Genomic DNA, 9,562 nt, shown 5'->3' with positions numbered 1-9,562 from the left:
TCGTCGGGACACCGCGTATTGCTCACGTATAGACGAGACAGTGTGAGTCAAGCGTTTTCTTAGTGTGTGTCACACGTATTTTAGGACGGCATTTCTGTCCAGACGTCTTATAATGCTATTTCTCTCGTTCTTACGTTTGCGATAGAGGATGGAAGATCGCCGCGACTCCCACCACTATTCCCTCTCCAAGCGTCCGACGATCGTATACCGCTAGCTCTCTCCGCCACTCCGTGCTGCTCATGGCTCACCTACACGCAGCAGTGTATGAGTGACGCGTTATCGTGTGCGAGTCACACGGATATTCGGACGGCATTAACGCCGGTGCGTGTACATATACAGGGTATCCCACACTCTCTTTCTCATATTAAGTGGGAATGTAGAACGGGTTGAGGTGAACATAAAAGTCCTATACCGTTTTGCGATATTCGCAATAATAACCGAGAAATTAATTGTAAAAGACTAAGGAAAAACGCACGCTGAATAGTTGAAGATGGAGCGTTCGCGGCTTAATAATTTAGCGCATGGATGTCGGCGCGCGGTGATTGAAAAAACAACGCACTATTTCCTATACTTATATCGCTGCACTCCTACATTTCGTCTCGACGCGGTGCGGCAAGACGTAGGATCAAATCGATATAAGACGCGCACTGACATCTGCCTGTTATATTATTATACAAGCGCTCTTCCCTCAACCATTCAGCGTGCATTTCTCCTTACAATTAATCTTTTACAATTAATTTCTCGGTTATTATTGTAAATATCGCAAAACGTATAGGACTTTTATGTTGATCTCAACCCGTTCTACATTCCTATTTAATGTGAGAAAGAGAGTGTGAGACACCCTGTAAACACGCAGAGAACATATATATGCGCGTATTAATAAAAAAGATGCCTATTCCTAACCGTATGACTAGGGGGCGTAGCGCCCCGCACCGCAGCAGGAAGGGGATGCAGTCTTTTGTAAGAAATTCTCACTCTTTAGAAAATACATCTTTTTTCATGACATTTCTAAGGTATACATTTTATATAGTGCGAACAAACTCTACCGTATTTTCGAAACTTCTTTTGTTTATAATTTTGAACTTAAGCACAAAAGACTGGGTCTCCCCCACACCGTGGTGCGGGGGCTCTGAGGGGCGTAGCCTACCAGTTACACGATTAGAGACAGGCACCTTTTTTATTAATATTTCAGAAACTATAGGAGATACGCAAATATTTCCGTATTTCCATATACATTGTGTGCAAAAATTATGTTCAATTTATAAAAAAAAATTTTTTATTGATAAATTAAGTTAAAAGTAGGTTTTTGGGGAGGGGCGGGACCCCTCCCTCGTGCATATACGTGTACTGTTTAACATATTTCTATATACATTGTGTGCAAAAATTACATTTAATTGATAAAACTTTTTATTAACTTTTTAACAAACAATGAACGCCGTCTAAAACATTTTGCGGGTTACTCAGGAGAGTGATCTTTATAACATATGTCAAGATCAAGGTCATTGGAGGTTGCTCCGTTAAAATGCATAATTATCCCCCCCAAATGTCATTCCTAATGCTTTTTGGCATCTTTCAGATGCCGCAACGCAAATTATTCAAAAATGTAATGCAAGAAAAGTAAAAGCTTTTTTTCCGAAAAATTCAAAAATTTTCGTTTTTCTTTCATTGAATTAATTATTTTCGATCGGAAACTCCTCAAGAAAGTATCTGAAAAGTGAAAATATCGTGGCAAAAATGTATAAGCCTTTAGAAGAAATTTGTTGTTTTCAAAAATTTAAGATGGCGGGCCCAAATGGCGGCCAAAACGTGAAAAAATTTTTTTGCACTATAATTACGTCATTAAATTTATTCAAAAGAATATTTATACTAACTCTAATGCACCCAAGTGTTAAATGATATATTGACGGACCATATGCGATTCATAAAATTGTGTAAATTAAAAATGGCGACTTGCTCAGACCCGCCATGTCGCTCTAGTTGATTTAAATCTGAGATTTTCTCTTTATTTCTCGTTCAAAACATGTTATTGCCACCTGCCATGCCATTTTAGCACACACACACACACACACACATACACATACACGCGCGCGCGCGCACACATCACACACACGCACGCATACCCATACCTATATATCGAAATAAGCATACGCATATGACCTTTCATTTAAATCGAAAATTATAACTTCAAAATCCAGTTGAAGAACTACAGGGTCCGCCATTTAAATCCAGACAAATTTGAATTTGACATTCCTGCTATATTAGAATGCAACAGTAAGTGCCAGATAGGATAAAGGTAGGCCAGAGACGTGGGTAAGATGTTAATAACCTCGAAATGGCCAAGTTGTTCAGGTCAACATCGGAATATAACCGAAGAGCGGCGGTTATTGAAGGTGTCCGCGCCGGAAGGATGCTAAGCGAAATAATTAAGTTCTTCGGATACTCCAGGTCGACGGTGTATGACATTATCCAGAAGTACGCGGCCTCGGAGAAGTCCAAGGTGGGCTTCTGTACTCCGGCGAGGAAAATACACGTAAGGGAAAAGGCGACACGGACTCCGGAACTCGCTCGAAAAGCACAAGACCTCATTTTGAAAGACCCAGGAACTTCACTCGCAAAATTAGCGGTCGTCTTGGGAGTGAGTGACACCACCGTTCGTCGGGTCGTTCAAGAGGACCTCAGGTACAAGTTCTACATCCTTCGGCTCCGACAGATGCTCTCCGAGGCCGCTAAGGCCAAGAGACACGCCTGCTGCAACTTGCTCGTGTGTTCACTGAAGCACACAGCTGCTGACCGCATCAGGTTTTTCTCTGATGAGAAGATCTTCACCGTGGATGCCAAGGTGAACCGGAGGAATGACCGTTGACTCGCTCACGACCCCGAGGACGTCCCCGTAATGACCAGGACCAAGTTTCTGGTCAGTGTCCACGTCCTAAGCGTCGTCTCGAGTGAGGGCGATGATCACCGCATTTCTTTAAGAAGAGGGAAATGGTCATGAAGGAGGTTTATGTGGAGATCCTGAGGATTACAGTGAAGCTTTGGATGGAGGGCGTGGCTACAGGAAGGCCGTATATTTTCCAATAAGACGGCGCACCTGCCCATACGAGTCACTTAGTGCAGAACTGGCTCTCGGACAATGTCGAGATGTTTTAATCGAAAAATTTTTGGCCTCCGAATAGTCCCGATCTGAACCCTCTGAACTACTACGTATGGGGCGTAGTCACTAACAAAGCCAAACACCCCAACGTGGCCTCCCTCCAAGCCGCTATTGAAGCGGCATTCAAAATGGACCGGGCGCAATTGCAGACGGCGTGCTCGCGCTTTCGGAACAGAATCGAGAATAGCTAAACCACTAACAAAGGACATGACGGAACTGTCCTTCATCGATTTTGATGCGCTTTGGATATGTTGTAGAACATCAAAAAGTAAGAGACCTATATTTTTTATATCGGCTTATCTCAAAATCTAGAGGTTAAAATAGCCCCTTAAAAAAAATTAACTTTTTCATTTTTATTGAATAATTCCTAAGATATGAAGTATATGAAAAAATGTTTCCTACAAAAGTTTTACAGTATTTAATACTCTTTGCAACGGCGTATTTCATTTTTCTCAAATGACAAATTTTTTATTGCCTCTCCCCCCTTCAACTCGTTATCCGCAAAATTTCTAAGTTTTTGTAAGGACCAAAATTGTAGAATATTTAATACCAAATCCATCCATATATAATAGTAAAAATTGGTCTCACTTTAATCGTTGGAAAACGAAGTGATAAAGGAACGCGTACTCCATAGAAGAAGGAGGGCGTACTAGATGGCAGAGGGACGCCGTGCGTTCGAGATTTGCGTATCTTTTTCGTTCCAGAGAGAAAAATATCGAGAGCGTGATTTTGCTAGGTTGGGACTCGAATCCGGGTCTTTCGCTTGCCGGGCGACTGCTCTAAACCACTGAGCTACCTGACGCTCCACGCTCACGACACTCTCCTCTCCCTAGATAACGCTCAGAAATGCCGTTCGGAAGCGATATCTCTGGCGCAATCCCGAGTGCACGGCGACTACAGAGAGAAACAATGTTACTGTACCAAATGGTACAGCTGTCAGTTTCTCAAAGTCGAAGGTTGCTATCCTTTAAGACCTGTTGTCCATGTATGCCCGTCTCCACCGTTGCCTCTCCTCAACCGCAAATAATACAAATAAACTCCGGAGTCGACACCAATTTTTCCAAGCAGCCTCCGGGTGCTTGGACGCAATACGCCATGGGGGATTCACCATAGAAGGAAGAGGGCGTACTAGGTGACAGTGGGACGACATGCGTTCGAGATCTGCGTATCTTTTTGTGCTATAGACGCTACACTGTCCAAGTAGATGGATACTGTAAATAGATGTTACTACAGGTAAGGGGATATAATGAATTGTAGAAAAATAACACATAGACAATTGCATATATTTAGTATATAATGTTTACAATATAAAATGTGTGTTATTATATTATATAAACCATATCATTAATATAATATTAAAGAAAAATCGATATAAAACTTGCATAAACATAGAAAATAAATATGTTAATTTATGACACATATTTGTTACAAAGGTGGTGCTCATGAAAAAAATGTGTGATGTAAAGTGATTATTTGCACCAAGAGCAAATAATTACACTATTCGACAAAAATCGAACTTTTTTTGTGACATGAGTACGAATAGTCATTTCTAATGTATTTTTGCCTGCTAAACACGAATTCGTCGTCCAAATTTGGCTGTCACGTTACAAGTCATGTCACGTTTTCAAGTTTTTATCGATTTTTCTTTAATATTATAATTATTATATGATTAATATAATAACACACACATTATATATTGTAAACATTATATATTAAATGTATGCAATTGTCTATGTGTTATTTTTCTACAATTCATTATATTCTTCTACCTATAGTAACATATCTATCTATAGTATTCATCTACTTGGGTAGTATAACGCCTATAGCACGATGTTATAATGTCATTTGCCAATGATTAAAGTGAAACCAGCTTTTACTATTATATATGGATGGATTTGGTATTAAATGCTCTACAATTGTTGTCCTTACAAAAACTTAAAAATTTTGCGAAGGTAACGAGTGGAGGGGAAGGAAGGAAGTAAGAAACTTGACATTAAAAAAAAATTAAATACACCGTTGCAAAGAACATTAAATACTGTAAAACTTTTATAGGAAACATTTTTTTCATATATCTCATATCTTAGGAATTATTCAATAAAAATGAAAAAGTTAATTTTTTTCAAGGGGTTATTTTAACCCCTAAATTTCGAGATAAGCCGATATAAAAAATATGGATCTCTTATTTTTTGATGCTCTACAACATATCCAAAGCGCATCAAAATCGATGAAGGACAGTTCTGTCATGTCCTTTGTTAGTGGTTTAGCTATGTCAGGTGCAATTCGACAAAAAAATTCCTGTATAAGTTTGAGCATTCTACACACATACGTACATGCACGAATGCAAGCACTTTCTTCCCCCCCCTTTCCACATACACACTCACAAAAGAATATGTATTAATCCGCATAAATATGTGTGGGTATGGATATGCGTGCGTGTCTGCGTACCAAATATCTAGAAAAATAAGCATTATGCGAAAAAATATTCTAAATAAACCTTCAATATTTTCGTGGGAGCAATAATATTCCGCAAAAGTTAGTCGCTTTCCGCCTCCCGAGCTAGCTTTGAAATCTTAAATGAAAACCCCTACTTTTTATTACAGATTCGGATTCTACGTTTAAAAACATGTAAATTTTATCTGAAACATTTTTTCGATTCCTGGTAGATGACGTTGCATTCGGCGAAAATTGATTAACTTTCGTTTTCTTCAAGGGGAATCCACATTTGATATTTAAGGCTTTTACGGTGCCTATGAATATTAGATTTCGTTTCCCTATGTTTTATTGCATGGGAATCCCCATGTTTTATTGCATAATGATACTACGTTGAAGAAAAGTTTCGCCGAATGCAACGAATCTATCAGGAATCGAAAAAATGTTTCAGACAAAATTTACGTGCTTTTAGATGTAGAATCCGAATCTGCAATAAAAAGTAGGGGTTCCCGTTTAAGATTTCAAAATTATTTCCCATCCCAACTCCAGGAGTGACGGGTTGTTAACTTTTGCGGGATAGTATTGCCCGCTCGAAAATATCGAGGGTTAATTTTTTCGTACAATGCTTATTTCCTCAGATATTTTGCGGTTTCAAGTTAAAAAAACTCACCTTATATATACAAGGTGTCCGAAACCTTTCTTAACACAATTCGTAGGAAAGTAGAACGGATTAAATGGAACAGAAAAACCAAATACCATTTTGCGAAATTCGCAATAGTTTTTGAGTAATTAATTATTTTGTCTCAGCAAATTAGGGCTTGGGTCGGTACGCGACCGTGATACACGCGAATCATCGCTGCGTCCCTCCGCCCATAGCTACGCTGTATCTCGTAACTATGGTAACTATGGCTACGAGACACATCGTAGCTATGGGCGGAGGAACGCAGCGAGTCACGATTCGCGTGTATCACGGTCGCGCGCCGACCCAAGTCCTAATTTGCTGAGACAAAATAATTAATTACTTCGCGAGTCGCGAGCCGCTATTCGCGCATATCAGTCGCGCGCCGGTTCGACGGCTTATTTGCTCAGACAAAATAATTAATTCCTTGAAAATTATTGCGAATTTCGCAAAATAGTATTTGATTTTTCTGTTTTGTTTAATCCGTTCTACGTTCCTACGACTTGTGTCAAGAAAAGTTTCGGACCTTCATGATGAGCCTTTGTGAGAACGTAGGACAGATTGTGGCGAGTAAGAAAGTCCTGTGCCGTTTTGCGATATTCGCAATAGTTTTCAAGAAAATATTTTGTCTCAGCTAATGAGAGTAGAGGAAGCGGCAGCCGAAAGAAAGATGTCTTCGGCCGGCGCGCGACCGTGATATACGCGAATCGCAACTCGTTGCGTCCCTCTGCCCATAGCTACGAGATATAGCAAGGCTTGGTACACTAACATATGTGCATGACAGGGTGTCACTTTGAGTGATATGGTCGATTATCTCACGAATCGATGATTTTATTGAAAAAATTTTCCAACGAAAGTTGCATGGCTTGAAAAGGGATACATGATAAAAATGTGGACTTGACCTTGAGTGACTTTGTCAAAATCAGGTCAAGGTTATTAATGTTTTTTTAAACGAAAATCCCTATTTTTGATTACAAATTCTTGTAGCTTATCTATTTTGATTACATATTCTTGTAGCTTATCGCGAGAACTTTCCAAAACACTATAATAAAGTTACGTTTCATTGAGTACTTTCCAAGTTATAAAGCTTGAAAGTTAAGGCAAGATCGATCACTGATCCGGCCAACTAAGGCAAGACCGATCATTGATCCAGCCAACTAAGGCAAGACCGATCATTGATGCCACTTAGGTAAAAAAATAAAAAGAAAAAGCTATACGAAAAAAAGAGGAAAGTTGAATCGTTCAAATGGGAAGGATTGGACTCAATTCCGTGCGCGTGAGCGTATGTAAAGTGCAGTGCGGATAGATCGCGGAGACACGCGCGCGTAAGAATCCCACTCACACGCGCATGCGTACATGGATAACGCCGGCGATACTTTAACTTTCAAGCTCCATAACTCGGAAAGTATTCAATGAAACGTAACTTTATTATAGTGTTTTGGAAAGCTCTCGCGATAAGCTACAAGAATATGTAATCAAAAATAGAGGTTTCCGTTTAAAAAAACATTAATGACCTTGACCTGATTTTGACAAGGTCACTCAAGGTCAAGTCCACATTTTCATTCTCCCTTCAAGCCATGCAACTTTCGTTGGAAAAATTTTTCAATAAAATCATCGATTTGCGAAATATCATTTAAAATGAAACATTCTGTATATATACTCAGTAAGCAATCTACGCAGAATGACGACAGATTGGCCACAGGATTTGTCGAATTCGAGCAGGATCTATCGACAGATCCTGCTCGAATAGTCATCTGCGTCCCCAATCTGCCGTCAGACTGCTGACAGGGTCTGCTAACAGACTCTGATATCAAATTAGCGGCAGATTGCGCGCAAATTCTCCCGACAGACTCTGACGGTAGATTGCACGCAAATTCTGTCGTTTCGTAGGTTCTTCAATTAAATTTTTGGTAGAAAACTTTCTCATAATTTTTTATAATTACTCATAGAATGAACGCTTTCTCATAAATACTCATAAATACTCGTAAAATACAATGAAAAAAAAGTTCTATATTATTTTTGGAGGTATTTGTTATTTCTCGGTGATCTTTCGCTCGCGGGGAAGGAGTGATGTAGGAAATAATTCTTTGTACCCTTTTATATAAACATTTATTTTATGTGTCTAATTTACATGTGTGTGTGTGTGTGTGAGTCTAATTCTTTTAAGTGTTCGGCGGACCGCGGAATTCAATCGAATTTTCTGGGGCTTCCTCTTCTCCCAGATCCTTTTTTTCTAGTCGGATATATTCCGTCTTTCCTTGTTGGCGCGGTGATCGTCCTCGGAAGAGAATCGAGAAGATAGTGGTCGTCCCACTCGAGAATCTCCAAGGGCCAAAGTCGTTATTGGTGGCCGCGTCAACAGTCGCTGCGGGACATAGATTATCCGAAGCTCCCACGGGATAATGGCACCCGTCGTGGAGGAGGCCGGAGGTGGAGACTCCAGCGACTTCCAGACAATGAGCGAGAGAGTCAACTCGCGTGTCGACGACGGAGTCCGAGATCGAGGAGAACGACGCGTCTGGGCCCCTGGTGCCGTCTCCAGCTGAACTCCTGGGGGTTCGGGGGAATTTTCCCTGAAGAATCCCGTTAGGCGCCGTCGGAGCTTCTCCGAGGGTCTATGCCTCGGGACAGGTTCCTGCGCCGAGGAGCTGGCTCGTGGGGACGTCAGCGTTGCTCTCGGTGTGATTGTCCGAGTTGGGCGCTTCGTCAGCGTCTACGGAGTCTTGAAGCCGCTTCTCCAGCGGATGCGGCTATTGTGGACGCTTCTTCAGCGTCCGGAGGTCTCGTTGCCGCTTCTGCAGCGGATGCGACTGCTGTGGTGCTTTTTCAGCGTCCGGAGGCTCGATGCCGCTTCTAAACCGGATGCGGCTTCTAGCCGAGGCCGATGGCTTTTCAGTTGCAGTAAAATGCTGAGATAGCCAGAGCGGCGGAGTGTGTTGACCTTCCGCCGAGACCGGCTTTTTATTGTTTGTTAACCAGGACTTTCTCGCGAGAAAACCGTTCCCTGTGCGTGCCGTCTAACGGCGTCGCACGGAAGCTCTAGCGGTTGCAGCGATCGTGCGCCGTTTCTCGTGTAGATCTATATTAATCCACCACATTATTTTTTCATAATTTTTAAAATTTTCTTTGGTGAGATTCGAACTTGACCCGAAGACATCTTTTGGATAATCGTCCGTCGTCTTAGACATTATGTCAATTCCTTTTTTGATAAAAAGTGCTTTGTATTGCCCACTTAAAGTTTAAAGAAGAAAAATCTTAGAGTTTATTCGCCTTTTAAGCCGCAAAATATAGACAAAACT

General features: G+C 41.0%; 1 protein-coding gene across 4 annotated transcripts in view; it reads right to left on the bottom strand.

Moving 5' to 3' along the window:
• LOC116846821 overlaps positions 1 to 9,562 on the bottom strand; it is a 151,992-nt gene that overhangs the window by 82,333 nt on the left and 60,097 nt on the right. The window lies entirely within an intron of this gene.

This window comes from Odontomachus brunneus, unplaced genomic scaffold, assembly GCF_010583005.1.
Source record: "Odontomachus brunneus isolate Ranch 3 - 2012 unplaced genomic scaffold, Obru_v1 Obru_scaffold_070, whole genome shotgun sequence".
NCBI lineage: Eukaryota > Metazoa > Arthropoda > Insecta > Hymenoptera > Formicidae > Odontomachus > Odontomachus brunneus.
The sequence above is the reverse complement of the archived record's forward strand: the minus strand, read 5'-3'. Positions and strand labels throughout refer to the sequence as shown.